General features: G+C 41.0%; 1 protein-coding gene across 5 annotated transcripts in view; it reads left to right on the top strand.

The window, feature by feature from the left end:
* Positions 1–1,358: 1,358 nt before the first annotated feature.
* Positions 1,359–27,453, top strand: part of ELK3 (ETS transcription factor ELK3) — a 59,161-nt gene continuing 33,066 nt past the window's right edge. The window contains exons 1-3 of one of the 5 annotated variants that reach the window (XM_074941867.1): positions 1,359–2,013; positions 8,443–8,626; positions 9,754–9,821. The gene's annotated coding sequence lies outside the window, so the exon portion shown is untranslated. Of the gene's footprint in view, positions 2,014–8,442; positions 8,627–9,753; positions 9,822–10,965; positions 11,074–27,102; positions 27,140–27,453 lie in introns of those variants that run through there. The other 4 variants (XM_074941868.1, XM_074941865.1, XM_074941869.1 and 1 more) reach the window with 4 other exon arrangements.

Raw genomic sequence — 27,453 nt, 5'->3', positions numbered from 1 at the left:
AAAAGAAACAATTCAGGACAGCATTGGAAAGTCCATGTCCCAGATCTTAGAAGAAATGAATGAAACATATCATAACTTCAAGAAGAGGAATTCTGGCACCCCCAAACTTCAGCAAATCATCTTCCTGATGCTGGTGCCATGATAACTCCTCTCTTGTACACCCAACTCTAATCCTGATTATCTACCTGCATAAATGTTTTCATGTATGCTTCTCAAATGAAGTTTGACTACTATGTTCTAAAAATTTACAGTAGTGCTTAAAACAAGTAAAGGTTATGCCCAATGCATATTTTTTCCAGAAGTGGTAATTTATTTAAAGTTGTACCAACATTTCATCATTTCCACTCCATCAACTTCATGAGATTTCAGTGGACCCCCAAACTCATACTCTAAACTTCCGTATGATCTCAGAAGGCATTTCTCAACAGTTGACACCTTTACATGTGCATGCACGAAGACATTTCACCTCACCCGAAGCTCTTGTATGTGGGACATTAAGGGATCAGAATTTGGAGTCTTACCTACTTTCCTTGAAAAATCTACAATATGCCCATTGCTAAATGTCAAGATGCTAATGACTAATTTTCAGTGGCAACTGTGACAATTCCCTGTTAGCTTCTTTGACTTCATTTACCTACCATTAATATAACAGCCATAACCCAAAAATAGCAAGCAAAAATAAGGTAACATCCAAATAATGTTATGTCAAGAACATTTTTGAACTCTAATTACCCTGGTTGAATGCTTAATCTGTTGACTATTTAAAAGATGTTACAAGGCAGTACTTATTTAATTTATATATAATTATTAATTACTGAGTATCATTGATGTGTTCTTGGCACCCTACAGGTGTGGGACCTGACTCAAGAAGTTTACGATCAGCATCAGAAAAAGACAGTACAGGACAGACACATGCAATACATGGAAAGATGATTTAAACTCCAAATGGTGTATGCTTATTATTTTTAATAGAGATGAGTCTGAACCAAAACCCTTGTTCTGAACATCCTCAAATGGGTTCAAAATCTGAACCCAGATCTGAATTTCACAAATGGCCTGTCTTTATAATGAGCCAAACCAAAAACCATAGAATCCGATTTGGGATTTTCAATCCAGATTTTGAGCACACTTGGACTATTTAAATATGGTTTGTTTGTCTTTTTCCAGTTTGTTTTTAACACTAGATATGTTTGGTGTTGTTTATGTATTTTGAGGTGTCTGTCTGTTTAAGGTTCAGTTCTGAGAAGTGGTCAACCTCTTCCAAGGTGCTGAATACTGTGATGCTGCCACTGAAATCAATAGAAGTTGAGGGTGCTCAGTGCTTTGCAGATCAAATCTGGAGATTACACATTCCTTGGGACAAACGCCATGTCTTCTCCCAGTCTTGTAGAGTGCTCAATGCACTGTTAATGCTTAACAAGAAGTAATAATTACTAATAAATAATATTAACATGGTCGCGTTCATCTTTAACAGCTCTGAGCCACTGTCTTTGGAAAAGCTGATTATTTTGCAAAGCCACTTTATGCTCTTAGTAGAGGCTGTTCATGGGCCAGTTTGTTGAGCTTGTTTGAAGCTCCTCCCCTGGGGTGTAGAACAGGAAGAGGTGGAGGTCAGAGGGAGCTGCTGGAGCTCCTTGTGTGTGTGTGTGTGTGTAGTTACCGTTACCATTTTACTATGTGTGTGTCTTATATTACAGCAATGCTGCACATCAGCGGCCAGAGAGAGGGGAGAGGGGAGGAAAAGCCTGTTTACACAGACTGCAAACCGCCTGGGGAATAATGCAGGAAAGGAAGTGAGCCGGCTCTCTGTCTGACTGCTCCAACTTCCTGCTCTCACACACACATACACACCAACCAAGAAAAAAAAAAAAAAAGAAAGAAAGAAAAAAACCAGGATCTCATTACAAGAGCAACAGAGCGCTTGCAGAAGACTGTCAGCATGGAAAACCAGGGGATTTTACCCAGCTTCCTTTAAACTACAAGGAGAGATTGGAAAAGTCCACCAGGCTCTGGGTATGTAAAAGTGCTTCTGAGCTTGGGCTAAGTAGTGCAAAGTTTTGGGGACTTGGGAAGGTGGCGGGGAATGAGAGCAAAGGGGAGCCAGACGAGCTGTAAGAGACGGGCAAATAGGAGAGTGGATGCAGCCGCGCTACGGGGCCCAAGGGGCTGCTCTTCCCACAGGCACCACACAGAGTGTTTCCCTTCTGGCTTTTAATCTGCTGATAAAGGACAATGTGGCTGGAAGGGGCCCGGGCTGGGTGCGGGGACATCAGCTTCTCGGGCAGTCCGTGCAAGGGAACCCAGAGCAAACTCTTGACTCTAAGGCAGAAATGCCTGGTGGTAACTCGGGGGACAGGGCCCGGAGCCCCGCGAGGGATACCTGGCAGCACGGCGGGGGCTTGCCTGAGGGGAGCAAAGGGGGGGGGTCTCTGCCTTGCCTGAGGGGAGCAAGGGGGGGTCACTGCCTTGCCTGAGGGGAGCAAAAGGGGGGGGTCACTGCCTTGCCTGAGGGGAGCAAGGGGGTCTCTGCCTTGCCTGGGGGGTGTGACTGCCTTGTCTGGGGACAGAGGAGTCCCGGGCTGACTGGGGTTCAGGGGGTCACTGCCTGCCCTGGCTGGGGAAGGGAGAGAGGAGACGAGGAATAGTTGCCTGGCTAAAAGGGGAAGAAGACGAGGGGAGAGAGAAGTGTCTGTATTTGGGGGCCAGGAAGGGGTCAGGGTCTGCCTGGGACGAGAGGCAGGGGGCCACTGTCTGCCAGGGCTCTCTGGGGAGGGAGCATAAATCAGAGACAGAAATAACTGACTGCCCAGGAAGCCCTTTGGGGTGCGCTTTGCATTCACTCGCTGCCTAGGGCGTCCCAGCTGCTGGGCCACGTGGGCCATTTTAAAAATTAAAATAATCACAGTAGTGACTGGGGGAGGGGTCTGGGTGTTTGTCAACACGCCCAGGCGCTGGGGCAGTGTGTGCCGATCCCCGCAGCCTCTACAAGGGGCGAAGGGGGCTGTGTGGGGAGGAGAGTTCTTGCAGAAACTGGAAAGGGGGGATTTTAAAAAAAAAAAGTGTCGGGAGAGTTTCAGGCTTGTCTGGAAACAGCAAGACTAATTGCCATGCGCTTCCGGTTTGAAACTGGCAGCAGACAACATCTTGAAAATGAGTCACTGCAGCTCACAAAGAAACTCTGTGGTTTTCTCCTTCTCAGGTTTATGTATTTGCTTTTTTTACAGTTTCCTTTGTCGTCTTCAGAGTTCCCCTCTTGCCCTCCCCCTCTCTCTTAGGTCCCCCCTCCCCAAAAGCCCTTCTGGCCCATTTTGATACATTTCACTGGGGGCGGAGGGAAGAGAAAGTGGAGAGTTGTTTTTGGATCTGGCTTTGCTGAAGGTTAGAGGGACTCTGATGCTGCAGGGGGAAAAAGTTCCATGAATTTTCCACTGGCTGCAGGAAGAGAGCCCATTTAGTCATGGCTAAGTAATGTCTGCACACACACACCAACTAATCTCATTAGGAGTTTCCGTTCCCTAACACAGGAGGGTTTTGTGAAGCCCTGTCAGCCTTTCTACCATTGCAGTTGAAAGGGAGACAAGTTACATCTTTATTTACTTAGGGGTATAGGACTCAGACCAGTTTATTCAGTGCAGCATCTTTTCAGGCATGGGGGTCTTCAACTTAAAAAAAAAAAAAAAAAAGTCAGTGGTGTCATTTTAATTTCTAACAAAAAGGCATCTAATACTCATCTAATATTTTGCTTTTGCAAAATCTTGGTTAGTTTCAGAACTTTAAGCATAAATGTACTTTACAGATATTCGATAGTTGTGGGAGGGTTTGTATGAAAAGGGGGATATTTAGGAGGTTGTACTTAGCTAAACATGTTCCAGACCTCTCTGATGATTTTATGGATTTGCATAGATTTTTTTCAGATAAAAACTACACTCTTGCTGGTAGGTGCTAGGCCACTATGGTGATGGGTACATTAGAACTGTGGTGAGTGGACAAAAGGACAGAATCTTGTTGCGTTGTCACTTTATTTGGTTAATTTTAAATTGGCATCTAATTCATGCTTATGCCTTTCAATTTATGTGCTTTGTAAAGTGGCTTTATTATTATTTATGTCTTCTGCAGTAGGGCACAAAGGCTCTATTCAAAATTGGTGCCTTATTGCACACAAAGATATTCTCTCTGCCCCCAAAAATACTTACTGTCTAATTTAAAGTAAGAAGTTGTACAAAGGGAGTGTGGAGCAAACAAAGAATATAACAAAGAAAATGAAGTGTTAGTTGTAAGTGTTTTCTGACATAAGAAATATCCAAAAAGTGTGTAAAAGAAAAACATATATGATAAACATGGTAATGCCATGAACACTGCATTTGACACCTTTTAGCTACTAAATACTGTGCAAAAATATGATAATTGAATGAAGAATTAATAAGACGTCTTTACCTGAGATGATCCTCAGCATTTCCTTTACTTTCTGTGTTCATCCTGTGCTAAGTTTTTTTGTATAGAAGAGATTTTTGACCAATGCCACACTGTAAGGCAATTTCATTGGTGGATTACTGCCCACTACAGCCAGAGTGAGAGACACATTCATTTCATACGCGGTCACACTAGAACTTTAGAGATGATATATATTAAACATAGAAAATGCCTAATCCCTGGTCAGCTATCAAAAATAATCTTCAGACAGTAAGTGTTATTTCTCTTTTCAGAGAGTTCATCTTTCCGTGAAAATCTGAGTTTTCAAGAGATAACCATATTACTGGGAACATTTAATATTTCAAAGTCTGTTGGGTAGGAACCAAAAAGTACAAGTTATAATCCAGTGAATATTCTGTGACACCAAAAGCCTATTAGACTGTCTCTAACATTAGACATGAACTCTGTTTGTTAAATCTACATTTTAGTTTAATTAGCAGGGTTATGTAAATATTGTTGGAATTTCAAAATCCCATCTGTTGCGTCTATATAGACTACACATATTTAGAGTATATGTTAATTATATGAATTTCATTTAATTCAGAATAAGTAAAAACATCTTGATGCCTTCATAATGATGTACATGAAAATGGTAATATATCAGTTGTATGTACTACATATTTGAAATAAATAGTAAAGCACAATCCACAAGTGTTTTATAAATAAAATACTTTGACTCAAGTGTGGGGAGAAAAAGTCTAAATTTTATCTTCTTCCACTCCTGAATAATGCAATTCCCCTTAAATTATAAAAATGCCTTCTATGTGTATTTATTATATTATCTCATTCCTTAAATATTTTGATTGTAAAATAAAAAAGTGATTAAGAAAAAAGTATATATCATTACCTACAGTGATTATTCATTTTATATTTACCTAATATTTCTACTATCAGAGTTGCATACATTTGTTTTTTCTCAGAATATTTATAAACTGAAACATTTCCAAGAGCTGTACCTTGTAAAGAAATTTTTTTTACACCCTGGGAATCCACGTACCCTTTTTATGTCACATTACCACTTACATGTAGTAGACCAAGACAAAAGCACAATCTCAAATAAATAAAATAAATAATCCTCCTTACAAATAAGTTTACAAAACACTACACACGTACCTATCCTTTACTTCTAGAGATACAATCAGTTTTACTTTCAATCATTAGAGAGAGTTACTACTCGCTGATTCATAGTGCGTCGTACTCCATTCAGTTGATGGTATTTCATTTAACTTAAGTCATGATTACAAAGTAAGTATTTTACTCCAAAGGCTGAAGTTTTGTCTTTCTTTATACAATAAATTTGATTGTGTCAGCTGTACACTCACCTTGTAATCCCATTTTTGGAATGGATGCCAACTCAGGGTGTGTGTGTAGGATGGGGGAGTGTTATAGGAGAGTAGTAGCAATCAGGTGATTTTATAAACCTGATATTGAGGTACAACAGAATTTAAATGTTTTTTGTTATGAGAGAATTATTATACAATGAAAACGTTGTATTAATTTGTTGGTTCACACAGATGCATTGAGCCCCATGCAGTGACTGAGGGCGATATGCTCTCATACAATGCATCATACATAGGGAAGTTAAGTAACAAAGATGCATGAAAAATATGGGTGCAGAGTCTTAGGTGTGGGAAATGCAGTTATATGATGTCATGCCAGTTTCAGGAGACTGAAAAGCAATAGACTTTCAAGTAACATAAGATTTGGCTATGGATGAAAAAGGGGATTGTGGTGTTTGCTAACAGAGGAGGAAGCCTAGTACACAGTTATTTATGATGCATGTTATCTGTAGAAAGAGTAATTTTCTAGGAAAAAGGAACGCTAAGCTAAGCCTGTCTTAGTTGGCAATACATGTTAGTGACAAATCATTAAGAAGTTTGTATACCCATTTGTGGTCCTCTGTGGGCCCAAGAGTCCTGTGTCACAGAATAAGATAAACTAGAGATAGAAAAAACTTGTTTGATCAACTAGTCCATCACATAAAGGCATGACTGATTGGATGTGTTTGAAATCTGGACTGATTATCAATCCACATAGCCTTCTTATGGTGATTTTATTCCAATCTAGATTGCGTGTGAATATTGACTTCTGAATTTCTGTTAGAGCCACCAAATTGATTCCAGGACATAGGTCTATTATGTGCCAGTTCCAATAAGATTTCTGCTGGTTTTCAACTGCTACATGTCTTTTGTGACCACACCCAATGGCAATTACAACAGGCTGTTGCTAATGTGCTTTTGAAAACACTGTTCTGTGGATCCCACTACTGATTTGTAGTCGTAATTTTCTATGGAGTTTTTCCTCACTGTTTTCCACAATAAGGAATCATATAACCCTGAATCATTAGGCAGATGTTTACTTGGTCTGTAGCTTGTGTAATGAATCAGCTAATATTCTTGAGACTGTTGAGAGTTCTTGAAAGACTGAACATATCTGTTCTCATATTGAAGTATTTTGTTGAATTATGTATGATTTAAGAATTAGTCACGATTTGCAGCAGAATGTTGGGAAGTAGAAACAGAAAGTCCAGCTCACTACACACAAAAATAAAATGGTAAACGTATGGAAACAAACCAGATGAGACAAAGTATACCTTGTACTTTCCTAAAACAATATGCATATTTGTCTTTGTTCAGCATTTACTTAAATGGTTATGTTTACATTTTTATGTCTAATGGTAGCTTCTCCAGAATTAAAGTTTTTAAATGGTTTATCTTTAAAAATAGATTTTAGCTTGGATCCATTTTTGGAAAATACTTTTGTTGGTTTTCTAAACAACATAATATAACAAAAAAAATTCCTGTAACAAGCACGACATTCAATAACATCACTGACCCACTAACTACTGATTAATTCAGTATCATATAATGCCAGCATATGGACCCTATGTGTTCTTCTAGTGAAGTTCTGATTTTTAAAATTATTATAGTGGGACATGCAATCCAGAAATCTATCCTGAAATTGTTGGTCTGTTCAGTTTCTGTAATAGAGATGGCCAGTGTCTCCCTGTCTATTCTAAAACTACATACTTCAGTAGCAGCTTTAACTTAAATGATGTACTTAAAAACAAAATGGCCCAAGTGTAGCCCTGGTGTAAGCAGGTAGAAGTCCACTGAAGTCATCTTTATCAACTCCAGTGGAGTTACACCTGTTAATACCATATCTGATTTTGACCCACTAGCATTACTGATGCTTTTGCAGTCTACTTTATCATAGACTGATACTTACATTCTTCCAGGAGGTATATCCATAAACTGTGTGAAAAAAGTTAACTAGGGACTAGATTCTGTGCCCCATGCTAAGCCTGAGTAGCCACTCTTGCTTACAAATTGACTGTTTAATAATTTGTTCCAGTATCTTTCCAGGTATTGAAGTCAGACTGACCTAATTCCTTTCGGACCTCTTTGTTCTCCCTTTTTATGTTTACCCTTCTCCAGTCCTCTGGGACCTCACCCGTCCTTCATAAGTTCTCAAAGATAATTGCTAATGGTTTCAAGATTGCTTCAGTTAGTTCCTTAAGTAGCCTAGAATGAATTTAATCAGGCCTTGATGACTTGAATACATCTAATTTATCTAAATATTCTTTAATCTATTCTTTCCCTATTTTGGCTTGCATTCCTTTCCCTTTGTTTTTAATATTAATTGTGTTGTGTATCTGGTCACCATTAACCTTGTTAGTGAAGACTGAAACAAAATTGGCATTAAACACCTCAGCCATCTTGATGTCATCAGTTATGAGCTCTCTTTCGTGCTAAGTACAGGACCTACACTTTCCTTTGTCTTTCTCTTGCTCCTAATGTATTTAAAGAACCTCTTCTTATTGCCTTTTTTGTTCCTTGCTAAATGTAACTCATTTTGTGCCTTAGCCTTTCTGATTTTGTCTCTGTGTGCTTGTGCTATTTTTTTTTTTACACTCCTCCTTAGCCATTCGTCCATGTTTCACTTTTTGTAGGATTCCTTTTTGATTTTTAGGTCATTAAAGAGCTCCTGTTACAGCAGAGGTGGGCAAACTACGGCCCATGGGCCACATCTGGCACACGGGACTGTCCTGCCCGGCCCTTGAGCTCCTGGCCCCTCCCCTGCTGTCCCCCCTCCGCCGCAGGGCTGGCTCCAGCTGGGCATTGTGTCTTCCAGTCCTGCGGCTCTGAGCAGCATGGTAAGGGGGCAGGGAGTGGGCGGGGGGGGGGAGGAGGTTGGATAAGGGGCAGGGGGTCCCGGGGGGCAGCTAGGGGACAGGGAGCAGTCAGGGAGCAGGGGGCGGTTGGATGGGGATGGGGTCCCGGGGGGGGAGGGGTTAGGGGCTGGGGGTCCCGGGAGGGGGCAGTCAGGGGACAGGGAACGGGGGGGTTGGATAGGGTGGAGGTTCGGGGGGGGGGGCGGTCAGGGGACGGAGGAGGGGGGTGGGGTTGGATTGGGGTGGGGTGGGAGTCCTGGAGGGCCTGTCAGGGAGTAGGGGTGTGGATAGGGGGTTGGGGCAGTCAGGGGACAGGGAATGGGGGGGTTGGATAGGGTGTGGGGTCCCAGGGGGCGGTTAGGGTTCTGGGAGGGGGTGGTCAGGGGACATGGAGCAGAGGGTTTGGATGGGTCAGGGGTTCTGAGGGGGGCAGTCAGGGGGCGGGAAATGGGAGGGGGAGGGGGGCCAGGCTGTTTGGGGAGGCACAGCCTTCCCTACGCGGCCCTCCGTACAGTTTCGCAACCTCAGGCCAAAAAGTTTGCCTACCCCTGTGTTACAGCCATGTTGGCCTCTTACAATTCTTCCTATCTTTCCTTTGCATCAGGATAGTTTGCGGTTGTGCCTTTTATATTATCTCATTGAGCAACTGCCAGCTCTACTCAACTCTATTTTCCCTTAGATTTTCTTTTCATGGGACCTTATCTACCAGTTCTTGGAGTCTGTTAAAGTCTGCTTTTTTTAAAGTCTGTTGTCCTTATTCTGCTGCTCTTACTCCTTTTTCTTATAATCATGAAAGCTATCATTTCATGGGCACTTTCACTCCAAATTGCTTCCAAATCCTTCCTGTTGGTCAGAATCATGTATAAAATGGCTGACCCCTTGGTTACTACTTCCACTTTCTGAAACAAAAAGTTGTCCCCAATACATTTCAAGAACTGATTGTAAGTTCTGTGTTTTGCCATATTACATTTCCAACAGATGCCTGGGTAGTTAAAGTCCCCCATTACTACCGGATCTTGTGTTTGGGATATTTTTGTTATTTGGTGGTCTTTAGTCGACTCTCTACAATGATGTCACCCCTACTTTTTACCTCTTTCATCTTTACGCAGAGACATCAATTGGTCTGCTCTGACTTCCTTCTGGATCTCTGAACAAGCTCATATTTTTGATGTATAAGGTAACACCTCCTCTCTTTTTATCCTGCCCGTCCTTCCTGAACAAGCCATACCCCTTTATAACAATATTCCAGTCATGGAACTTATCCCACCAAGTCTCCGTGACACCAATGAAGACTTAATTTAGCTTATATACTAATATTTCCAGTTCTTCCTGTTTATTCTCTTTGCATTTGTACATCTAAGATATTGAGGAAATTTTCCTCTGCTGATGTCCCTTTTTTTTCTCCTGTGACCCTATTGTAATTTTCCATGCTCCCCTCTCCCCCCAACATCTAACCCTCCATTAAGGTCGCCTTTTATGTTTACCTGTGGGCTTTTGTCCCCTGCCCCCTTTGAACCTAGTTTAAAACCTCCTCTCTAGGTTGGTGAGTCTGTGCACGAAGGTGCTCTTCCCCTTCTTGGTCAGGAGACCTTCTTCCCAGAGCAGCATCCCATGGTCGAGGAAGCCAAAGCCCTCTTATCAACACTATCTGCATAGCCGTGCATTCATCTGTAGAATGCACGTGTTCCTGCCTGGGCCCTTACGCTCCATCGGGAGGATGGATCAGAACACAATCTGCATGCCTTCACTCTTGCTTCTGGAGTCCTGTGCTCAGGGTCATACTTAGCAGTATCATTAGTGCTCACATGGACGAGTAACACTGGGTAGCGGTCAGAGGGATGGATGAGCCTCAGCAACCTTTCCGTAACATCTCAGATGTGGGCTGCAGGCAGGCAGCACACCTTTGTAGAAATCACGTCAGGTCAGCAGATGGATGCCTCCATCTCCTTCAGAAAGGAGTCCCCAACCATCAGCACCCTACACCTACTTCTCCTAAGTGCAGTGACTGTGAGCCTCCCAGCTTTGGGAGCAGGTGGCTCTTCCTCCTCAGCCATTGAGCTCTTCTCCTTGTGTCCTGTTGCCAGTACGATGTACAGTTCATTCACCTCAGTGGACCTGGGTGGGGGTGAAGCACTGTCTATTGCCCAAGGTGGCCAGTAGCCAGTCTCCTCCCTGTACAGCATCCAGTTTTCCTTCTTCCTCTAGTGCTGGTGTAGTCATCTGTAGTTGGCTAACATCCTCCATCCGAGATGTTTCCAAGTGTGTCCTGTTGATGAAGTCCTCACACTCCTGGGTGCTACACTGATGAGGTACCTCTTCCTGCAGCTCTTCTTACCTGTTTCCCGAGGGACTCCACCACAGACACCTCTCACACCGGGTCATTGCCCTGTCAGACTTTCGTCAACAGGGACATGCAGGCCTCAGTCCCAGTAAGTCAAAGCCAGGGCTTGGGTGGAAGCCTCCAGGATCAGGATGCCTGTCTGATGCGGGACCCCACAGATGCAGGGAGAGAGAAAGAGCAAGTGGTGGTGTTGGTGACATGCCGTTTTCCTCCCATGGCAGGTTCTTCCTTGTAGAGCAGTAGTTCTCAACCTTTCCAGACTACTGTACCCCTTTCAGGAATCTGATTTTTCCTGCACACCTCAAGTTTCACTTCACTTAAAAACTATGTGCTTACAAAATCAGACATAAAAATACAGATGTGTCACAGCCACACTATTACTGAAAAGTTTCAGAGTAGCAGCTGTGTTAGTCTGTATCCGCAAAAAGAAAAGGAGGACTTGTGGCACCTTAGAAGTGAGCTGTAGCTCACGAAAGCTTATGCTCAAATAAATTTGTTAGTCTCTAAGATGAAGTGAGCTGTAGCTCATGAAAGCTTATGCTCAAATACATTTGTTAGTCTCTAAGGTGCCACAAGTACTCCTTTTCTTATTACTGAAAAATTGCTTCCTTTCTCATTTTGTCTGTATGAAATTTTAGTTTGTGCTGACTTCGCTAGTGCTTTTTATGTAGCCTGTTGTAAAACTAGGCAAAGATCCAGATGAGTTGATGTATCCCCTGGAAGACCTCTGTGTACCCACAGAGGTACACATACCCCCGGTTGAGAACCACTGTTGTAGAGTACCTGCAAGTTAAGTAAAGGGGAAAAAAACCCCAACCCTGCTGCCCTGCGTTCCTCCACTGGTGAACAAGCCTTAGTCTTGAAGCTGCCTTCATCTCACCAGCCACTGGGTGACTCAACCCCTCTCTCTCAGTCACCTCTTATCACTGCCCTATCCAGTTAAAAACTGCACTGCTCTCACTTCTAAGAGCCCCTGCTAGAAAGGAGGCACTAATTTACCTAACTGCAGGGCAACCTAACCAGGACAGTCAGCAACCAAGTCTAGATTTCAAAACACAGCAACCAGCTCAGAGTCCTATCAAGCTCGATGGCAAACTCCCAGCAGAGAAAGTGCCTCTTTTGCCCCCCAAATTTAATCAATAGCGGTAAGTTAGAGGTGCCCCAGAGATATGTATCAGTTGGCTAACTCCCTTCTTGAGATGAGGGATAAGGAATCCTTCTGCAGGCCACAAGCCGTTTTGCAACAGCATTTGAACACATACTTAACTCTGGGTATATGAGTACTCCTATTAATGGCATGGGACTACTTGCGTGCTTTAAGTTAAGCACATGATAAAGTGTTTGCTAGTGCAGCCCTTAGTGGGACTGGAATAGATCCTGACACTCCTACGCCTGCCCCTACACTATAGGGGCCAAAGGTCTTCCTGGTGTGTCATAGTCCTGTTTCAAAAGCTTCTGTCAGGATATGCAGAGCAACTTCATGGCGTGCAGAGGATGCTGGTCCCTGTATGAGCTCCCTAAATCCTGTTTCATGGAACAGAACCATTTCAACCTTGTCTTGGGCTGTCTATGCCAATTTATTATTCCATATCAGAGGGTTCCAAATACAGAGCAGCAACACTGACTCATTTTCTGGGGTTTTTGAAATGTGTACTATCTTAATGTCATACCTCAAGTTTATTAACATCCTAACTGCAAGGGTAATAACAGAGAAAATCCTGTCTCTCTCACCCTTCACAATGTTCTATACCAGTATGCATGGCCCTTTAAAATGTTGCATTTATTTTTAAACATACTACAGTGTTAGCTGCTAACAAAAATGCTGTTTAAGTCACGTAATGAATCATTGTCACAATCTCCCTAGGCACATGTTTTTCAATCTTCAAAAATTTTGTAAAATGTATAAAGGGCTCTCTCAGTGTTAACATAGAAGATGGGCTAAGTATTAGCTCTGTGTAAAATGCCATCTTGCAAGATGAAGTTTTTCTTGAAAATACTGGCAAAACCAAACCATAAATAGGAGTTTGTTTAAAACCTAGTATTTTTACATTTGTACAATCATCTACTTAGGATATTTGTTAAAATTATTTACATATGGTCTTGTAAAAGTTTCACCCTGCTAGTTTTGTGAAACAACTGACGTGCTAATACATCTGCAGAACAGAGATCTATTACAACATACATGTCTCTGGTGGCAGCATTTCACTGTAATATCTCCTCATATCCCTTTATCATCAGTCTGTTCTGTACAAATAGAGTTAATTGACTACCTTTCAGCCTGAGCTTTTTGAGAAAGGTCCTGGTATGTATTACAGCTATTAAACAATTTATATTGAAATGGTGTTCAGTGGCCCCCTTTGTGCTAATACAAACAAATTCCAAAAGTTTACAGTCTACTTCAGTCAGCTTTTCTGAGCAAAACAATACAGTAATGCCATAGAAGAATGAATAATATTAGAAGTTATATAGAAGGGAGAGACAAATTCTGATCTTAGTTACATTAGTGGAGTCTGGAAAAATTCCACTGACTTCATAGGAGTAGTTTCAGATTACACTAGTTTAACTGAGATCAGAATCTGGGTTTACCTTCTAGATATAGGGGTCAGATCTTGGCCTCTATGAAGACAGCTTTATCCTACTCTGGTGACTCAGAGTAGACTTAAAGCTGGTCTAAATGGTCAGTTGAGGAAAATCCTTCAGTGGAGTAGGGCTGGCATAGGGAGCCTAATTACACCACTGCTTCATTCCAGTGATCTCTGTTTGCTACAGGCACCATGGAGGTTAAAGCTGTTTGCAAATTAGAGCAGCCCCAGGCTACTCTAATGTACAACAGTGGCTGAACTGATCCCCAGTCAGCTCCAAGATTGGGGGAGTACAAAGGTTGCATACATCCCCTTTTGCTATGCAGCATGGCAAGGCCTGAGGATAGTGGCTATAGTCTTTAGATCTTATTTGACGAGAGTGACCTAATACCTCATCCACGATGCAATATACAGTTGCACGAAATAATAATAATATTATTATTAATATTAATATACACACAATTATTGCTGTGTGTCCTGGAAAGCTGCAGAGATGTTAACAGATTAGTTGGTGAACAAATGTAATTTCTAAAGCTTTCGCAAAAAGAAAAGGAGTACTTGTGGCACCTTAGAGACTAACCAATTTATTTGAGCATAAGCTTTCGTGAGCTACAGCTCACTTCATCGGATGCATTCAGTGGAAAATACAGTGAGATTTATATACACACAGAACATGAAAAAATGGGTGTTATCATACACACTGTAAGGAGAGTGATCACTTAAGATGAGCTATTACCAGCAAGGGGGTGGGGGGGGGGCGGGGAAAGAAAACACTTCAATCTCTCTGATCACTCGATCTCTGACCTAAAAGTCGCAATATTACAACAAAAAGACTTCAAAAACAGACTCCAACGAGAGACTGCTGAATTGGAAGTAATTTGCAAACTGGATACAGTTAACTCAGGCTTGAATAGAGACTGGGAGTGGCTAAGTCATTATGCAAGGTAACCTATTTCCCCATGATTATTCCCCCCCCCCCAGACGTTCTTGTTAGCTGCTGGAAATGGCCCACCTTGATTATCACTACAAAAGGTTTTCTTTCCCCGCCCCGCTCTCCTGCTGGTAATAGCTCATCTTAAGTGATCACTCTCCTTACAGTGTGTATGATAAACACCCATTTTTTCATGTTCTGTGTGTATATAAATCTCCTCACTGTATTTTCCACTGAATGCATCCGATGAAGTGAGCTGTAGCTCAAGATGCGGCCGGCTCACGAAAGCTTATGCTCAAATAAATTGGTTAGTCTCTAAGGTGCCACAAGTACTCCTTTTCTTTTTGCGAATACAGACTAACACGGCTGCTACTCTGAAACCTGTTCTAAAGCTTTGTGATTTAGGCACTTTTTCTATAGTGATGTTTGTGGCAAAAATTTAAGTGATGCTCCTTCCCTCTCTTCTTCATAGTTTGCAGCAACCATGGGAATTGATTTAAGTACACAGGATATTACGAATATTGGAAGACAATGACCAGATTTTTTTTTTTTGTTTAAATAACGTACACATTAAATTGTAACTTATAGCCCACTAGCTATGTTAGTGTTTATATTAATGTATGAAGTGAGAGACAAGATGCTGGGTGATAACTGTAGATACCTGTAGGTCTTATCAGCGTGCTAGGTATGTGAAAAATGGTACAGACTAAGAGATAAGTTAGTTATTTCATTAGGCTTCAGCATTAGCACTAGAGCAAACCAGAACCTGGATAGCTTTTGGCATAACAGAACTTTTATGGATCAATTTTGTATCTGAGAAAGGGAGAAGGAAACTAATATTCTTGGAATTTGAGACACATGGGAGTACATACCAGTGATTCTTAATTTAGGGCTAGATTTTGAACCCATTACTCATTCTGGTGAACAGTTAGTCACAGGACTAATCCTATGGAAACCAGAAGCTGTGGGTCTTGACTACTCCTGTGAGTAACTGCTCACCAATGTGAATAAGGGATTCATGATTTTGGATTAGTCTATAATAGCTATCAAAGGAACATCAGCTATTTTTTTAGGAGACTCTGTGTATGCAAATGTTTATATATGTATACAAATTGCCGTTTACTAAATCAGACCATGCAATTTTTAGTCTAATCATACAACTAAATCCCAGTGCAACGAGTAAGTACACAGGTAACCTGCTTGTGCTATTTTATAATTTTATGATTCATCTTTCTTAAGCCAACACATTCTGAAAAACCAATTTACGGAAGAGGGGTAGCTAAATCTGCCAACATATGTTGCCATCACCTCACTATGTTTCAACTCTCAGTCTCATCTTCAAACTAAGCCAAAACTAAATTACTAGAATTGCATTCCCTTTCCTTTTGACCATATCCTTTTCTAGACAAAGTATTAAGAGACCTGTTCGTTTTCCTGAGTTTCTAGTAAAAGACAAGTCAGTTAAGAGTGGAGGATTGGTTTAAAAATAAATATTGTATAAAAATAGCAGTAAATATACAGGGAACATTTGCAGTATTGATAAACTTATTAAAAATGCATTTCCTCATTGTAGTCATCAATATCAATTACAAAAGCTTCTTTTTCTGTACCTTGTCACAAAATTGGAAGCTTTTAAACACTAGTTAAAGTACAGGCTCACCGGTAAATAAGTCATATTTACTTTTAGGAGTAATCATCATTGGATATGTTGAGTAAACTCCTCAGAAGTAGCATCTGCGCCTGCAAACAAATATCTAAATACGTGGCAGTAACACTGCCTTTATCTAGCTGTTTTCCCACTGCAGGTATATTTTTTTCAACATTTAAAATGGAGACTTTCAAAGATTTTATATAACGGAACAAAATAATTATAACTGAGCCCCACTGACACAGGCAAAAATGTAACAAAGAAATTCATATGGGGAGAATAAAGATACAGGGCTGCCTTTGAACCTGGAAGTCTCTTGGATTGCAACCTAGTGCATTGCCAACATGCAACAGATGTACACCATATGAGCAGATGAAGGAAATATAAGGAGTCTGTATTCATTTTACATTTATCCCAAGGTGAATGTTTGGAACCATTATAGATTTATGCACTTCTGTTTATGGGTAAGCCTTAGAAATAGTTAAACACATTGTTTATTAAAGCCCTTAACAGGGAGGAAAAGGCCACATTCCTTCCTGTTAAGGGCTTTATATTCCATTCTTGTTAAGGCTGCTTTTTGAGGCTTACCCTTTTGGGTGTCTCTACTCTGAAGACAGTCACATCATAGGGGTTCTGTCATCACACCTCAGTGTGGCAAGGGACCAAGCCTCTGGAACTCATAGACATCTGCCTCAGTCCATCCCTCTCTACTTTTAAAAATCTATTGAAGATGTTGCTTTATCAGAAGTGTTTTTCTTCTGCAACTGCTAGTCCCCATGTATGTACCCTTCCTTTTAAATTATATAGATTTGTCATTTAATAATGTATTTGGAGTGGCTGTTGTCTATTTTGTGCTGTTTTAATTGTTTTTGTCTGATAAACTGTAGAGAGCCCAAGTGACTGGTGGTGATTTTTTTTTGGGGGGGGGGGGAAGATGCTCTGTAAATTATTAAATTAAATTAAATTAATTTCTTATTACAAGATCCTACAAAAATAAAAGTTAAGGAAAAACTATTTAGTTGCTTATACATGAGTGGTGAAGCATGCTTATCTCATGTAATACTGCTGAGCACTGCAGGCAACAAAGCCTTGTGTCTTTTGACACACCCCTAAAACACCTTAATTGTGTGGCAGTATTACTGCTCTTCTGAAGCCATCTCAGAACTTCTGTGTTGGGTCAATCTTTAACTTTTTCTAATGTTTCCACTGGGTGGTGCTGCAGGAATTCCTACCTTTTGACTTGAATCTTTATTTCCCAGAAAGACACCTCTAAAATATAATAGAAGGAAGTCCTGATTTAGAAAGTTTTTGCAGTTTCAACACAATAGAAAAATTCTGAGGATGCTCTAGCAGGAAACCTTCCAGTTGCGGGATATGGAAAAATTACCAACACACTCACTATATTGTGTACAAAGAGTTCCCTAAAGTGCTGTGGGTGTGTACTGCAGCATCAGTTAGTTCTATTGCCATTTACCAGAGAAAGTTCTTCATCAAGTTAATACACGTATATTTACACATTTACTTGCTACCTTATTTTTTCAAGGTCAGTTAAATTAGTAGTAAGATCTCCTTTGCTGAATATTTGACAAAATTTCTACGTAAACAAACTGATATTTGTTTTTTTTTCATTTTGGCAGAAATGCTAACTTTTCATTGACCACATCCTATTTGACATCCTTGAAACATAACTGTTGAGAAATATAATTTGAAGATTGACTCAGACTTTTGCCTTTTTCTTTTACAATGTTCCTGTGCAGCCGTTTGGATAGTACTCGCCACTTTCTTTAACCTCTCATGATCTATTGATTGTTACACAAACCGATATCAAGGGAAAAATGTAATGATTTTGCTAATTATTCTAGAAACACAACCTGTCTCAAAATCAACATCCGCTCAAATTTGCATCTGGAGTCGTGTGTAAAACAAATATACCTGACTAATTTTAATATTATCAAGAACAATATTTATTTTCCCTTTCACAACCAGCATGTTTCTTATGTTTGCAATTAAATTAAAAAAAATTGGCATAAGCAAAGCATCTGAAAGTTGTTAACTTTCGATATAGATGTTCACCATTGCACTAGGTTTATAAATTGAAAATATATAGATAAGATAAATGAGCTAGAAATTATATTTGTCTGTATTTTTCTCTAAACATATTCATTTATTTTAAGCGCTGAGTGTTAGTTACAATAAATTGAAAGATTTTGGTCATTTCAGTGAAAAATTAATTCTTTTTAAACTTGCATAATGATTTTTTTCCCCTGCTAGACATTGTCTTGTTTAAAAAATTTACTCAACTCTCTCATCATTTCTTGTATCCAGTAACTACATCAAAAAACAAAAGAACCTTATCAAAATAATGTAATTTAACAGCAAAATAGCCATGTTCTTTTGCAAGCTAATGCAGTCATCTTCTCAAGGGTTAAAACAAACCTGAGACATTTAGCAAAATAAAACCAGAGCTACGATTACAAACTGGGACAGATGTAGGAGGCCAGGTTTCCTGTGGCCCATTTTCCAGTTTCCTGCCTGTAACCTGCAGAAATAGAGGAAGCTGAAAGCTAACGTGAATGAGAGACCTAACAATGCACAGCGTCACTCCGCTCAGAGAAACGTGCTCTTAGCCAGAATTAGGATACAAAGGCAATAAACACACAAAAAATACACCCTCTTTTTCCAGACCAGTTGAAAAGAAGAAAGACATCTGTTTAAAGAGAAATGTGTGTGCCTGCAAAACAAGTACTTTCCTGTATGAGACATAAATACACGTGTGTGCATGGGAGGGTGAGAGGTGGTTGGGTGAGCGTGTGTAGTAGTTGTATGTTTTGCAGCTGCTCTGGTTGCAAAAGGATTTGGTAATTTCTTAATGTATTTAGTGAAATTAATTTCCCTGCTCTGGCTAGGCCTGTGTTTTAATCTTTTTCATGTACATATTTGACCACTGTTAGCCATTCCAAGCTTTGCAGACTTAACTGGCCTCTGATAGACTGTGCAGCCTCTGTGGTTTTCCATTCAACCTCCCTGACTAATCTGTTCACCCAGGCTCCATACCTTGACTTTTGCTTTCAGTCCCAGGCCTCAGTGGACTTTCTAAAGTCAGTAGGAGCTGCTTTTGACCTTAGTGGATATGCAGAATCATGTCCATGGACTTTAAAATTTACATGAATTCGTAGGGACTTACTAAGATCTGTAGCAGCTCCTACTGCCCTAGAAAGTCCACAGAGAGGCAAACCTAGGAGTGGAAGAAAAAAATCAAGGCATGGAACCTAGAAGAAACAGGAGAATCTGGGATTTGGGGCCAGATTTAGGTAAATCAGCTGCAAAGCCAAGGAGTATGGAGAGCTCCTGAACACCACAGGGTTTCCTGCTTTCTGCCTCCTAATTACTCTGTGGAGTTTCTATCTCCCCCTATCCCAGGGTCCCACAGATCTTAATATTGCCACAAAATATCCTACTGTCTGCCGCCCAGTTCATGTCATTAACATTCAAACAAAGATAAGGTGACTGCTCAATTTAATCTTAACTCTGAATTTCCTGTGTTTCTAATGGTTGTTTTTTGACAACAACAACATTCTTGTAAGGTGGGGCCTTTGTTCTTGTTTCATTTTTTTACCCTCAAATTACTGATATGTACTCTCAGTCTTAACTCCAATTTGTTTACATTTTTGTCTGGAAACTAATATAAATTGTCTGGAATGAGCAACGTTAATACAGCACAATGGGGGTGTGTGTGTGTGTGTGTATAAATATATAATAAATGCTGTTATATCTCCTGAGCATTTCTGAGAATAGGCAGTTTGATAGGCATCTTTCATAATATTTGTCAAAGTCCTGTCTGTGTACTCTAAAGTGGGTTCCCAATCACTGGCACATAGTGTCAGCATTGGTATTCTAGGCTGTTGTTTCCTATCTTAGTGGTGAACCTCAAGTTTGGGCCTCAGCGCTGTGCACCTATTCATTTCTCACTCAGTTAGTCTGATAAACTGTGATAGTTGCTTGAGAAGTTTGTGGATCCCTGTTTTATACAGATTATTCCTTTGCCATAAAATATTCTATTTCCAAGTATAATTTTTTGGCAGCCAGTTGTTATACCAATAATTATTTATATCAATGGAGATTGTGTTCATTGGGGGAAAATTTATTAGACTATTCAGCTCAACCTAATACTTCTAACATCACTAGGTAATTTTGTCCCTTCCACAACTGTACTACATCAGAAACCCCTACATGTAAAGAACATTAAGGTTGCAAAGTCAAACACTCAAAAGTTAAAAGAAAAGGAGTACTTATGGCACCTTAGAGACGAATCAATTTATTTGAGCATAAGCTTTCGTGAGCTACAGCTCACTTGCATCTGATGAAGTGAGCTGTAGCTCACGAAAGCTTATGCTCAAATAAATTGGTTAGTCTCTAAGGTGCCACAAATACTCCTTTTCTTTTTGCGAATACAGACTAACACAGCTGCTACTCTGAAACCACTGAAAAGTTAGGAATGCCAGAATTAAGGTTGCCAGTACAACCTTAATTCAGCCCCCTTGTGCATATGCATTATTATACGTTCTTTAATTATTTGATCACATACAATATTTTCCACAGAGCCCCTGACTCATTCAGTGCACAGCATAGATGTTCATTGAGTAGTTACATGTCAGTATTTCTTTTTATACTCATCATTCAATGTGTGGCCGCAGGCATTATTTATTATACACTATTCAAACCTTGCACTGAGTAAAAAAATATTAATTTCTGGGTTTGCTGAGCAAAATTAAGAATTCCCATGGGAAATTCTGACATTTCAGCATTTGTTTTTTTCCCAAATTGGGACAAAAAGTGGATTTTTTTTTTTTTGTGGAATGGAAATTTTCAAAAATTTTGATTCAGAAATGTCAAAATAAAAATGTTTTGACATATTGAATTGAAACTAAACATTGACATTGCCAAAGTCAAAATGTATCAAAACGCTTTTTTTCAAGTTAGTTCAATATTAAACTACATTGTCCTACAGTGGCTCATTGCTTCGTAGGAACTATAATTTGGGAGCTCGATGCCACCATTTCCCTATCTGGGCTAGGCTTCCTGGCTTGATTGCATCTTCTGTAATGCATGCAGAGCCATCTGACCATGATGCACCATGTAGGTCGATTAGGGGGAAATCCACATTGCATTATGGGAAGGTGTAGTTCTCCGGGGAGTCCAGCCCATAGGAGAGAATGGGGGTCCCAAATAATGATTTGAACTGATTTGAAACAACATGTTTCGGCTTAGTTCAGAAACCAAAATATTCCAATTTGGGTCTAACCCACCCAAAATGAAATATTTCATTTAGATTTTCCTGACAGAAAATTGAAAATTTTCAGCAAAAATTTTGATTTTGCAGAAACTGCATTTTCTGTTGGAAAATCATTCTGACAGAGATTCCCAACCAGCTCTACTAATTTCCTCTGGCTTTTCTGTGGGGCTCTTATTGTAGCAAAATAGATTCTGCTTAATAGTAAACCTGTTAATAACAACATTCTGCCTGGAACCGATTCGGTCCAGTTGACTAGAATGTTAATTGGTCAGGATATTGGCGACAGGCATGCCAACTATTGACAACTTCTTTGTGGAAAGCCCAGGCCACCCACAGGTTTACAGGGCTGCAGCCAGGGGAGGAAGCTCTGGTACATGTGGAACCCGGGCAGGTTGCAGGCAGGGCAGCCGGGAGGCTGGATGGGGTGGCTTTCCACAGGAAGCAGCGTGCTGGTGGCCATGGGGCTGCATTGTACCTCTCCCAGTGCTCTCCTTGTGCTGGGTTCCGCCCTGGCGCTGTGGGTCCAGGCTCAGCACATTCTAGTACCCCTGCTCCCTATAGAGAGCCCTGTCCACAGGCACGCTTGTGGGATTGCAGTCAGAGAAGGAAGTGAATGGATGTACCAAGCTTGGGCCTTCAGTGTCAGGGCAGAATGCAGCCCGGAGAGTGCAGGGAGAGGTGTTGTGCAGCTGTAATGCTTCCTTCCCTGGCTGCAGCCCCGCAAACCTGTCTGCGGTTGGTGCTCTGCATGTCTCAGCGCTTCCTTCCAGAGCCACAGCGCTGGAACGAAGCACTGGGATTTGCTGAGCACTGACTGCAGGGAGGTTTGCGGGGCTGCAGCCAGGGAAGGTATGTTCCTTGGCTGCAGCCCTACAAGGCGCCTTTTTGCTTATTGGCAACCGTAGATTAATAGCAACTTTTGGCTCTCCACCGAGGAGTTGCTGGTATTTGGAATCTACTGTACTGTATCTTAGTTCTTTACAAACATTAATGAAATCATCTTTGCAGCGCCTGAGAGGTGAAATGCTATTATGCTCATTTTACACATGGCCACTGAGGGACAGAGACAGAAGCCAAAATTGACTAGAGGGGATGGACACCTATGCTTTGCCAGTAGATTTCACAGCTATTTGCTAGACAGCAAAGGAATGATTAGACTATTCTAGGTTCTGCGGGGGAGTGTTCTCTGGGGATTACGGACCCTTTGGACTCTGTCACCCCCAGCCTTTCCCTGCCCTATCCCCTCCCCTGCTGCTATCCCCCTGCTCCTTTCCTCCTCTTCCACAGCTCCATATATTCTTCCTTAACCACGTCCTTGGAAACAGTTGACCCATTTTATTTAAAACTTAAAAAAAAATAATAATAAAATCAGCCCGAGGCAGACGCCCGGCATGGAAAATTTCAACCTGTACAGTTTAAGTTTGTGGAAGTTACAAGCAACTGGAAACAGGGTTTTATAATGAAAACTGTTGGGCAACCTTAGCTATAGTTGTCACTACCTGCATCACCTATAATACATGCTCTTGGTCAGGGCTGAAGGGTCAGGAATCTGCTGCAGCAAACACACTTCTAAACCAGTTAAGGTCCAATTAAACTTTCCTCTGATATAGAGAAGAGGATGTCGTCCAGCTCTAAAAGCAAAGAAAGGCACATTGTGGGTCTTAACTATTCTAGTAATATGATTTATGTCATCATGATTGTGAAGGTTGTGTTGGTGTTTTCATAACCCCTTACCCTTCTTAATTTCTTCAATTGAAATTCTGTCTTCAAGATTTTAGCCCAGGAGATTTGTTTTACAAAAGTATAAAACAGTTTAATATATTTTTAATTTCCCAGAGTGAAAGAAGTTGATGATTTCAGATGCTTCTTATCATTTCAAAGAAGCACCAGATGTAAACTGAAATTGTGCAGGATATTTCTTTATATTGTATATTATTAATTATAGGGGAGAAACTCTAATAAAAATGGCAGGTTTCAGAGTAGCAGCCGTGTTAGTCTGTATCCGCAAAAAGAAAAGGAGTACTTGTGGCACCTTAGAGACTAACAAATTTATTTGAGCATAAGCTTTCGTGAGCTACAGCTCTCTTCATCGGATGCATTTATATGCTCAAATAAATTTGTTAGTCTCTAAGGTGCCACAAGTACTCCTTTTCTTCAAATAAAAATGTATTTTTAACAATATGGTTATGAGCCTGCTCCCTGTGTAATAAAATAAACAGATTTTTTAACTCCTTGGGCTAGTGTATATATGTGAGAGTCAGATGAATAGAGCTACATGATTAAGCAGAATGTCTTGGATAAATCCACCATGGAAGGCTAAATACTTATTTATCCAATAGACAGGGGTGAAAGTAACTTAAAGGACTTACTGGTACTCCGGAGTCCTGAGCAGGGGGGCGTGGTCTCAGCTGGAAGAGGCATGGACTCAGCTGGAAGAGGCGGGGCCGAGCCCTTTAAATCGCCCCCAGAGCTACCAGCTGCAGAAGCTGCTGGGAGCCCTAGGACTCAGGGGCGATTTAAAGGGCTCCGGCTGCCGCTACCACAGTGGAGCTCCGGGCCCTTTAAATCACCGCTGGAGCCCTGCTGCCGCTACCCCGGGGCTCCAGCAGCTGGGAGCGCTTTAAAGGGCCTGGGGCTCCCCGCAGCGGCCGGAGCCCCTGGCCTTTAAAGCGCCGCCGGAGCCCTGCTGCCACTACCCCCGGGGCTCTGGCAGTGGGGCTCTGGCAGCGCTTTAAAGGGCCAGGGGTTCCAGCCTCTGCGGGGAGCCCCAGGCCCTTTAAAGCGCCAGCCGGGGGAAGCCGGTCCAGTCCAGCACGGCGTACTGGCTCTTGCCAGTACGCCAGACCAGTCCAGACCGGACTGGATTACTTTCACCTCTGCCAGTAGACTATATCTGTTTTAAAGGCAAGTGATGTAACTTTAAATATCTGTATTTTTTTATGTGTTTATACCCTTTTTCTTACCCTGCACTGGGTAAAAAAGGATTTGTATAAAAATACATAAAATTTGCATAAAAATGTAAGTAACGGAATAGATGCTGTGCCTTTAATTCTAAATATATGTTTTATATTTAACTTAAAAACTGGTTTGTTGAAAAGACTGGGATGGCTCCCCATGACAACATGGACCTCTGCCCTCTGTCGTAGACTTTATTATTGTTACATTGCACATCTGGGAGTCGTCGGCTATGTATTCCTGCCTTTTGTGTTCAAATTGAATTTTCAAATGTAATGGATAAATGAGGCCTTTGCAGTCATAAGAAAAAGGACAAATTTGGAAAACCCCTTTTGGTGTGTGTGTTATGAAATGATTTAGTCCAAAGCAAGTTCCCAATTCTATTTTGCCTCCCCCCTAAAGATATTCACTAAATTCTCCACTATCTTTAGCTGACTCAGTAAATTAACTTTGGTGAAGAATAAATTATTTATTTTTGTCATTAAATAGTCTACATGCAGAGTTTCATTTTGTTTATCAAAGGACCTAGTGGATTGTTTTTCTAGTGAGTGAAAAGCAACAAACATTAATTAACACCCTGATGTATATGAGTGAAGAGGAAAACCTAAAGTTCAGTGAACTGCTTATACTGGTACATACAGTCTCACATGGTTGAATAGCTAGAAGCCTTGTGCCACCTTGTGGCAGTCACACCAAACAGAACTGTAGAGCTGTAAGCCCGATAAACACACTGGCTGCGCCGTAGAATAATATTAGAACCGTAGTGATTTAGACCCTACTAATTTTGTTTTGGAGATAATTTCGTTTGCTGGACTTAGATGTAGACAATGGATACTCCTAAAAATCCAGTAAACTTGATATGCATCCGATGAAGTGAGCTGTAGCTCACGAAAGCTTATGCTCAAATAAATTGGTTAGTCTCTAAGGTGCCACAAGTACTCCTTTTCTTTTTGCGAATACAGACTAACACGGCTGCTACTCGGAAACTTGATAATACTGGGATTCTTATATCTGTATCAGATATGTGAAACAAGGTCAGAATTAAACAAGCAATTAAGCAAGTGCTAAAAAAAAAATAATATGGCATTAGTGGCTTTTCCACTCCTTTCCCCCCCGATTTAGGGATAGCAACTAATTATCTATTTGGATACCTAGAGCAACAGTCACAAAAGCCTGAATGACTAGGCCTGATACTTATACCAATGGTTAGAGGTAATATTTACATGCTGAGACATTTCAAAATTACTGAAAATGAGAAAAACCCTGCTTATTTATTTTCTAGTTTAAAGGTCAATTGAAAATGAAATTTTGATTGTAAAAATAGCCTGACCTTCAAAGTTAACAATCCTGAATCGTGATTTGTGTGTGCACACATATGGCAAATCAGAATATTGGCTCTCTGAAATGCCCTAGTTCTTCTGTTACTATATAAGCAATAGAAGAGAGGGTTTTATAAAAGGAAGTGGCTGTCTACACTGGGACACCCACAAAAATTAATATGCAGTCATTGAAGGTGTGAATTTGAAGTGGATTAGTTAAACTGTATTTAATCCCTGCATGATGCTTTTATTCAGAATTAAAGTGGCCTTAAATCACTTTCAGAGTGAGTTAAAGTAAACTGAATTAAGGCCACTTTAATTCTGGGATGTATTTGCAGGAGTGTTGTAAGCAAGACATGAGATGTAATTTTTCCAATCTACTCTGTGCTGGTTAGGCCTCAGCTGGAGTATTGTGTCCAGTTCTGGGCGCCACATTTCAGGAAAAATGTGGACAACTTGGAGAAAGTCAAGAAGAGCAACAAAAATGATTAAAGGTCTAGAACATATGACCAATGAGGGAAGATTGAAAAAATTGAGGTTGTTTAGTCTGGAAAAGAGAAGACTGAGAGGGGACATGATAACCGTTTTCAAGTACATACAATGTTGTTACAAGGAGGAGGGAGAAGAATTGTTCTTAACCTCTGAGGATAGGACAAGAAGCAATGGGCTTAAATTACAGCAAGGGAGGTTTAGGTTGGACATTAGGAAAAACTTCCTAACTGTCATAGTGGTTAAGCACTGGAATAAATTACCTAGGGAGGTTGTGGAATCTCCATCATTGGAGATTTTTAAGAGCAGGTTAGACAAACACCTGTCAGGAATGGTCTAAATCAGGGGTTCTCAAGCTTTTTCTTTCTGAGCCCGCACCCAGCCCCCCCACAACATGCTATAAAAACTCCACGGCCCACCTGTGCCACAACAACTGTTTTTCTCCATGTAAAAGCCAGGGCGAGCATTAAGGGGCAGGAAGCAGGGCAATTTCCCGGGGCCCTACGCCACAGGGGAAACTGCAAAGCTACATTGCTCAGGCTTTGTCTTCAGCCCCAGGTGTTGGGGCTTGCGGCCACAGACTGTGAGTCTAATGCCAGCCATGCTTGACGGATACCCTGGTTGAGAACCACTGGTCTAGATAATACTTAGTCCTGCCATGAGTGCCAGGGCCTGGACTAGATGACCTCTCGAAGTCCCTTCCAGTCCTATGATTCTATGAATGAGGGTGTTCAGACAGAAGTTTGATGTGGTTTAATTAATCCACTTCAAATTCACATTTTTAGTTAATTTGGATTATTTTCCTAAATCACTTTTTAAAATGGGATGTACTCTTCCAACTGACTTAGGGCCTTCTGAAATTTTTCTCCTAGCTGCCAGCTGCACCTGCGATACTGAAGGGCAAGATACTTCTTACATAACTGAAGGAATGTTTAAGGTGAATCACTTTGGGGGAATTATTTTACACTTCCCAAGTGTGCTAGGCTCCTTACATTGCAGATAAAATGGTCCCTGCTCCAAAGAGCTGACAGTTCAAGTGCAGACATGATGCAACAAAGGAGGTGACAAAGCAGCAGAGAAAGAGGATTGGTGAGGAAGGAGAGGGATTACAGCAATACGATTACGCAGTCACTATGGTAAGGCAGGTCACCTCACAGCAGCATGTATGTTTAGTTAAATGAATAGAAAAATGAATTTAATTCCTGTCTCCCTTCTTGTGCTCCTTGCAATATCAGGAGGTTTTCCTGAAGA

The sequence above is a fragment of the Natator depressus genome, chromosome 1 (assembly GCF_965152275.1).
Source record: "Natator depressus isolate rNatDep1 chromosome 1, rNatDep2.hap1, whole genome shotgun sequence".
NCBI classification, from domain to species: domain Eukaryota; kingdom Metazoa; phylum Chordata; order Testudines; family Cheloniidae; genus Natator; species Natator depressus.
This window is presented reverse-complemented; position numbering and strand designations above follow the sequence as displayed.